Genomic DNA, 8472 nt, shown 5'->3' with positions numbered 1-8472 from the left:
GATGGGGGAGGAGAAAGGGGAGGGGCAGCGTAACAGAACAAAACCTGTGTGAGTAACAATTATCTAGGATTAGCCCTTGCTGGTAGGGAGGACAGCTGTGAACCCCTCTATCAGAGATGTGGATTGGAGAGAGGAGCAGGAGCTGCTCATGGGGAAATTAACTTTCATTTAGAAAGTTCATGCATTGCATAGAAGTTGGAAAAGTAAGAACTTGATATTTCCCAATATGGTGACTGTGGTTTTCAATATAAAAAAATCTAATGTTATAAATGTAGGCAAAGATGAGTCATTTATACCAGTGTTTTCCATATTTCTATCAAGAAATCTTGGTAAGGCACAGCATCTCTTTTCAACACAGAGTTCCCATAGGAGCAAACTCTGACAGGGAGAGCAAGGACAATGGCTTCTTAGCCTGCAGCCACTCTGAGCCTCCACCTCTACAAACTGGAGGGCAACTGTGGTGATGCAGTGGGATCCCTCCCTTCTGCACCAACTTGCAGCTGAGCCTGCCTTGTTTCCAAATAAATTTAGGTTCCTCATCAGTTGCATCTTGGGTGAATGCCTCTTCTCTCTGTATGATACTAAAACCAAAACCCAGCACACATGAACTGGGAGTCCTCTGTTTTAATTTCATTGAAGAGGTGCTAGTTTTGAAGCAATGAACTTCATGAATAAATGAGCACAGAGAAATTCATGTCTTTCTTCATGTCTCCTAGCAAGAGACAGCAGGGTTGATTGATTCTCCAGAACCAGCCTTCTTCCACCCAGACTCTTTCTAATTGGGGTTCTAAAACCAGGTATTAATTTCACTGATCAATAATTCAAAATTTTGAGCAAATAACAGCCTGAGACCCAAACCAAGTAACAATCAAATCCCTCATCTGATTTTTGAAAATACGGAAGTATACGGAAGAACCATTAATGTTCATCTCCACAAAATAACTTTAGAACAGCATTTGCAAAGTCAAAACCACACTAAGAAGAAGAAATACTAAGATTCCAAGCAGTATATCTGCCCTCTTCGCACCAGTTGAACATAGTTGACTATGATGTCAACTCACGTTAGTTTTTACTGAATGCTGTATTTCCCAGGTTTCTTATCTTGGTAGGCCAGAGCCTACAACTTCCTCTGGACTTAGCTGGAGGACAGTGAGTACAGCTAATTTTCCCAGAAAGGAAATATCTTGACAAACATATTTAAATAAAATGAAAGCTTTTCTTCTACAACACCAAAAACAACAGCAACAACAAAACACAAAAACAACAACAAAAACCCCATAAACAACCCTTCCAAAAAACAAACAAAACCCACCCAACCCTGTTTTACTTTGAATATTTGTGAAAATGCTGTTCTTTCATTAAGAAATTAATATGCTTTCTGTTCAGATTTCCTCAACTTAGAGGTGGACTCAGTTCTGGTCTCCACTTTTTGTGTAGAGCTCACACTGGGTGTTGCAGATTTTTACTTGGGATTATAATTTTTAATAGTTAAAACTAAAAAATTTCTCTGCAGAACTCATGCTGTTTTCCTTTGGGCAAGGTTCAAAGCCTGTCACAGCTACTGACTTGTATTCAGAAAGGATTTGGTCACTAGCACATTTCCCATTCCTTCTGAGTTCCCCGTAGCAGGGTAACAGTCTCCTGAAAGTGTTGAAAACTATTACACAACTTCTGTAGTAAGTGACTTAGTAATAGCTAAAGCCAAAAAAAGGGAATTTTCCTGAGCACTAATTCTTCCTGATGATTTGACGGGTCTGTTGGTCTCATCCCAGTAAAACTGGGGGGCAGTGAGCTGGAGCACAAAGACTCATGACTCACTGCAGAGCTTGGTAGGTCTGATACTCAGTTGAGCCTTTCATTGCCTCCCTCTGCAAAACCTATCTGCTGAAAAGTGACTGGTAGGGAGTCAGGAGGCCTGATGAGAGCCCTTGCAAAAGAATAATGCTGAGTTACAGAAACGTGTTTTGCATGTTTCTCCTATGCTGAAAGCATAGTCGAAAAGCTTCTACTGATTACCTCCATCATAGTCTGACAGATCAATGAAAATAGTGAATACCCAAGTCAATCTATTTTTATCAAGCTGGAGGGCAGGTTTTGAGTGTCAAGGTTAATCTAGAGGGCAGATCACCTGCTCCCATGAAAGACTCTAAGGAAGGAACAAGTAAAGAGAGTAATGGTGTCACGTGTCCTCCAAGTGACACTTTGGGAGATCTGGGTATGAGCTACCAGAAGGCTGTCTCTGGCCCTCTTTTCCTTCCTTGTGCTCCACTCCAGCTGCAGGGCAGTGGTGAAGAAAAGTCATGACTTTTAGAAAAAGCCTGCTTTCTCTAAAATACCCATGCCTACAGTAGAGAAGGAGCATCCTGAAAGGTGGCAAATACAAAAGGTTGGTTACAGATGACGAAAGTCAAGCAGATGGGGTGGGACTTTTTTCCTTGAAATGCCTCCTGCCAGTCTCTGCTGTGGGTGACTGGCACTGGTGCTGAGGGAGGGCATGGGGACCACATCTATCAGAAACTGCGGGTGCTCTTGTTTTCCGTAGTATTAACTTGGCATTTATCCACAATGGATTTTGCAAATCATGAAGCTGGATGAGCCTTTGTTGCTTTTACATGTTGTCCTGGTATTTGAAAAGAGCTGCTCTGCCAGCTGCTGGATCTTATTACAGTCATGATCTCAGCTGCTGACAGGGTTAGTTACACCAGTCGACTTCCCAGAGGCATGCAGCACAGGAGCTGTGTTGCAAGAGCTAGCAGCAGAGCATTTCAATAACCGTCTGTTTAACTTATTTGCTTAGCCATTTGTTTAATATTGATCTATTATTTTCTCCTAAGAAAGAAATACTTAGCCAAGAAAAAACCGTAGAAGAGAGTACCACACCAGCAGGAGAGCTCTGTATGCCTGTATGACCCTACCATGGAGGTACAAGGGGGGAGATGCAGCCAGGGAAAACACAGCATCCCCCCAGGAGAAATCACCTGGTTGCCATGGAGGGAGGGATTTCTTGCCTCTGTGGGACATGGCAGGATGGAGGTGGTGGACATATCTGGGGGATAGCATCCCCCAGACTTCTTGCACTTTTGCATGAAATCCTAGTATACAGTTATTATGTCCTTGGTGACTTTTTCACAGTACTAAAGTTTAAACCTCCAGTAAGGTGGGATATGCTTCAATGTGAGTGTTCGTGGGAAAATATTGATTGCCAGAAGGCAGTTTATATATTATTATAAAAGTCATTGATGATTTTCATCTAATTTATATTGAGATATTCAAAAGACTTAAAGGCAGCAGGAATCTTGTATGTATGCATTTCCCTTGTCAGTAATGTCCATATTTCACAGGGGCATGAATTAATAGATACTTCTGGGTAAGAAATGGAAAACTATTTCCTCTATCTTAAGTAAAGTGCCCCTTTATGCTATGCTGTCAGCCTTCCTTCTTAGCATTGTTGTAGCACTGACTATTTAACCAGAAGAGAGAAAAAAAAATAATGTTGCATTTGAGCGATCACTCAAAATATTGCTCTGTCTTGGAAGACAAAGTTAGTGGGATTTACAGAGTAGCTTATTGGTGCAGGCAAGAAACCAAATTAGATTTAGATCAAGTTAGACTTGGCTAGGCTGAAGTAGCTAGGCAAGGTTAGATTAGGCTTGGGTAGGGGTAGAGTAGGCTAAGTTAGGTTAGGATAGGCTGGGCTAGGCTGAGCCAGGTGAAAGTAGGGTGGGCTCGGCTGTGTGAGGAGCATAGCTGGCAGTGTGGAGACATTTGAGGTTAGAAACTCCCTTCTCGGAAGTGCAGTACTGTTCCTGCTTAGTGCTACAAAAGAGTGACGTTGTGGGTGGGGGAAGAGCAAAGAGGAGGGGTGATATCCCAGCAAACAGCTGCTGCAGCTGTGAAGAGAAAAAAGGAGGAAGATCAGGAGCAGTTGCAGCAGTGTGACCCCTGCAACAGGTAATGACTCTTGTGCAGAGATGACCTAGGCTGCTCGTCAGGAAAAGGAAGGGAAAACAAAGCAGAGTGGGATGTGCCTGTGAGAGAAAAGCACGTCTTTCGTGCAGGGTCTCAGCAGCTCTCCTTCCTGAGCTGCAGCACTTGCAGCTTCCCACAGGGTGGGAGGGGGAAGGGGCAGAAATTCAGACCAGTGTGACTTAGAAGGAAACCGTGTCAGTGAAGGGGCTTTTCTAGCAGACCTTTTCTAGAGAATTAAATAAATCCAAAAGGAACATTGTTGCCTGGTTTCAGGGCAAGGGCTGCTTTGTCATGTACAGTGAGCCAGTCTGGGCTCAGAGAAGGCAGCAGGGTGTGCAGTTGCTGCGGTGGCAGGGAAGCACCCGGCCCACATAGGCCCTGGCTGGAAAGGGTGGACCCCTGGGGAGGCCTCATTTGGCACAGCCACCGAACAAGGTGCAGGCTGATCCGTTGCCCAGCCACGCTGACATGATTCTGCTGCTGAAGAGCAGGGAGGAAAAGAAGCTTCGGAACGTCTTGCCTGGATAAGATCAGAATGGCCCAGTGTTTCAGTTAGGGTTCTAGGTTTTCAGCTAAGAGCCAGAGAAAGGTGAGCACTGCCACTATGCAAGGCAGTGTTGGTTGCTAGCGTTTCAGTGTATGTGTTATAAAATCAGTCACAATAGGTAATGTGGAATTGAAAACCAAAACAACAGACAGCATATTGACCTTCTGTATCTCTTTACTGCAAGTCCCATGTCTTTTTCTTTCACCTGTTATCAGAGTACTGTGATGTGCAATGCCTTCAGTCTGAGAAACATTAAAAGCAATCTGGAAGCGCTGAAGTGCACCACGTTACAGACAACAAAGGCAGCAGAAACTCCATTTTTCAAACCAGGCACTGAGGAGGCAGAATGAGATTGGTAAGGTCAGTCAGTGAGTCTAAAGTAAAGTGATGTCCACAGGCAGTTGCTGGACTTGCTGATCTATGCTTTTCCTGCAAGGGTGCTACAGCCACAGGCTCTGTGAGGTGAATGTAGAGTGGTGCCTGCTGTGAGTTGAGCAGAGAAGGAAATGTAATTAAAGCCCATCTCTTCTGCCAGTGGCCAGTCAAACAGAAGCATGTGGATAAACTTTGTCTTGTGACACAAAACTGACAGAACAGAGAGACAGGTTAACTTCAATCTGCTTCTGGTTCCCTAAGAGAAGGGTCTGGCCTTAACATCCTGGAGATGAGGAACATCATAGGGAACAACTACATTTCCATTTCCTGTGATTACACTGATACCACCTTTTATTCTTTGCAGATTTATTCGCATCTGCCAAAGTCATCTCTTTGGTCTTTTTTTGGTACCTTTTGTGTAAATATTAACACAGTGGGATGAAACCCCATTTTGAGATCAGGAGCACTCCTTCACTCAAAGAACATCAACACATGAGAGATTGGTCTTCCAGGTAACAAAATTGCGCAGTTCCTGCCAGCACATCTCTATGCTTCATGGGCAATAATGGGGCTCTCTATAACAACAGCATATACATTTAAAAGTTCATGAGTTTATCACAGAATGTGTGCCGTAATGACTAAATGCTAGCATGAAGCTGTAGTTACAAACATCTTGGTTACACTCTGCTTAGCTAAGATTAGGCTGTTTAGGAATTGCTAATACGATAATATCTAGCCAGTGGATGGAGGAAGAATTCGGAAAATAAAAGCCTGAACCACTGAAAGACAAGTTCTGAGGAAAAGAGATAGATTTAGCAGATGTGATAAGCTCCAGAAGAAGAGGGACTCAATGCAAAGCCCACATGACAGTATGGGCCAAACGGACTGGTGGAGGCACTGACTGGAAAGCCTTAAGATTTTTATGATGATTCCTATAACTTTCCTACCATTACAGGCTATAGTAATAAGACAATAAATCACAACAATATTTTTTTTTGTCTTTTTGTACAGTGTCCCACACTTGTGGTTTTTGTTTTTTTTTTACTACAAGAAGAAAGAAATACGCTGTCCAGCAAAAAAGCAGGTGGACTCTTAGGTCACTTGGTCTTACTGGATTTAAGGCCAATTTAGCTGTATCATAGTTTTCCCAAAATAAAAGTTTATGGATTGTCGCTTGTCTTGGACCTTCAGTGTCCTACTTTCATAGTATCAAAGTGCATTGATGTCTCTTTGGAGGCGAATTGTGCCAACAAATCCTTCTGTGCTTGTAGAAGTAATTATTGGCAGAGCAGCCATCCTATGTATCAGGAAGAGAGGAAGAAAGGCATTTACTATGATAACCATAGGATATACTTTGATTAAAAATCTAGGTCAGATTACCTAAGTCAGTTTGCAAAAAAAACAACAACAAACCACCAACAAAACAACACAACCATCCATATTCTTGTTATTTATAGACTTAGTACAATGTTGGGAATAAATTATATTCATTTATAATGTTCAGATATTCCAAAGCATTTATTTATAATGAACAGAAATTCACTTTGTTTATGTGTGGACATAAAGGAAAAAAGGTTTGGTGGCAAACATTTCACGATAACACAAACGCATGGGATCAAGGGGCAAGAGATCTTAGTACTTACTGGGACAGAGAATCAATTGGTGAAACACATGAGAGGAATTCTAATAAAAAATTAATGAATTCATTTCCAAAAAAGATTATCCTTTTTGTAGCTGGAGGACAGACAATCATCTGTCTACAGAATAAGTGATAAGAAAATGTATTTATTGGAATTGAAATTAAATATCTCCAGAACCTATACCATTCTGCAGTCAGATTATTTGGACTAGATGATCTTTCAAGGTCCCTTCCAATTTGACATTCAGTGATTCTGTGCTTATCTATTAAAATAAAATCAGAATAGCTATAAAAATTTGTCTGCTTCAACAGATGATTCAATTTATTAAATGTAAGTGTGCAGAATGACACAGCTGAGAATTTGCTCTATCAAATAGCGTTTTTTGCATCGGTTGTAATTTCCATGGAATTAAGTGGAAGACGTTATTTTTGGAGTTGTATTTAAATAATATAGTTTGCTTTAACATTTTCACCTCCACAGCTTTCCTGTGAAGACCTACCTCTTTGTGTATGACCTGATGCAATTCTGTGGGCATTCCTGGATATTTACAAATATGATCATCAGGTACATGTCGTTTGGAAAAGGTAGGATTCATTCTGTATTTCCCTTAAACATTTTACGAGGCGATGGTATAGAGAAACTTAACAAAATGTAGACATACATAGTTCTATCCAATACCATGGGCTGTAATTTTAATTAAGAAAAGCATTGTTTCTTTCCATTAAAAAGGATGAATAATTTACTTGTATACTGCAGCAAAAATTGAGCATTTTAATATTCGGTACTGTGCCAGCAACATTTGATTTAGACGCAGACCTACATGTGAGTAGGTCAAGTCATTATGGTGAGTATCAGTCCTATTGAAGCCACTCGGAGGGAAGATCTTTGTAATTACTGCACACAACTTTGCATCTCCCAAAACGTTACAGCATATTTCTCTTTCAGATTTAGTTGTCTGAAGTCAGTGTACAAAAATAGAAAACAAATGACTGGAAATTCAAAATAGTTTATAGGTGGCAGTTGTGGATACATAACGCATATATTTTGTGGTCTAGTTGATTTAGGAGGTGTCATGGGTACTGATACAGGCAGGAACTTCAGCATCTCCATATTTTATGCTTCTTCATGTTTAGAAATATCCTAAAGGGATATCTGTAAACCAACATGTCTTGTGCAATGTCTGCCAGTGCATCAAATATGGACACTCCCGTTCTTTTCTCTGTTTCCTGCCTCTGAGTGAGATCTGCCTGAGGGTAGGGAGGCTTTTCAGAGGAATCTGGATAGGCTGGATCGCTGGGCTAAGACAAATGGGATGAGGGTCAACAAGGCCATGTGCTGGGTCCTGCACTTTGGCTACAACAAACCCATGCAGTGCTATAGGCTTGGGACTGAGTGGCTGGATGATTGTGAAGAGGAAAGGGACCTGGGGGTGTTGGTCGATGTTCGGCTGAACATGAGCCGACAGTGTGCCCAGGTGGCCAAGAGGGCCAACAGCATTCTGGCCTGCGTTAGAAATAGTGTGGCCAGAGGGAGCAGGGAGGTGATCATCCCCCTGTACTCAGTACTGGTGAGGCCGCATCTTGAGTATTGTGTTCAGTTTTGGGCCCCTCACCACAAGAAAGACATTGAGATCCTGGAACATGTCCAGAGAAGGGCAACGAAACTGGTGAGGGGTCTGGAGCACAAATCTAATGAGGAGTGACTGAAGGAGCTGGGATTGTTTAATCTGGAGAAGAGGAGGCTCAGGGGAGACCTCATTGCACTCTACAACTTCCTGAAGGGAGGCTGTGATGAGGAGGGTTTTGGCCTCTTCTTCCAGGCAACAAACAGGACTCGAGGAAATGGCCACAAGTTGTACCAGAGGAGGTTTAGGTTGGAGATGAGGAAAAACTTTTTCTCTCAGAGAGTGGTCAGGCACTGGAATGGCTGCCTAGGGAGGCG

General features: G+C 42.3%; 1 long non-coding RNA gene across 1 annotated transcript; it reads left to right on the top strand.

Annotated features, from left to right (window-relative positions):
- Positions 1-3495: 3495 nt before the first annotated feature.
- LOC104915047 lies at positions 3496-7982 on the top strand. The gene is made up of 3 exons (XR_796222.3): positions 3496-3951; positions 5256-5403; positions 7012-7982. It is a non-coding gene; the product is annotated as an uncharacterized LOC104915047 (long non-coding RNA).
- The last annotated feature ends 490 nt before the right edge of the window (positions 7983-8472 follow it).

This window comes from Meleagris gallopavo, chromosome Z (assembly GCF_000146605.3).
Source record: "Meleagris gallopavo isolate NT-WF06-2002-E0010 breed Aviagen turkey brand Nicholas breeding stock chromosome Z, Turkey_5.1, whole genome shotgun sequence".
NCBI classification, from domain to species: Eukaryota; Metazoa; Chordata; class Aves; order Galliformes; family Phasianidae; genus Meleagris; species Meleagris gallopavo.
This window is presented reverse-complemented; position numbering and strand designations above follow the sequence as displayed.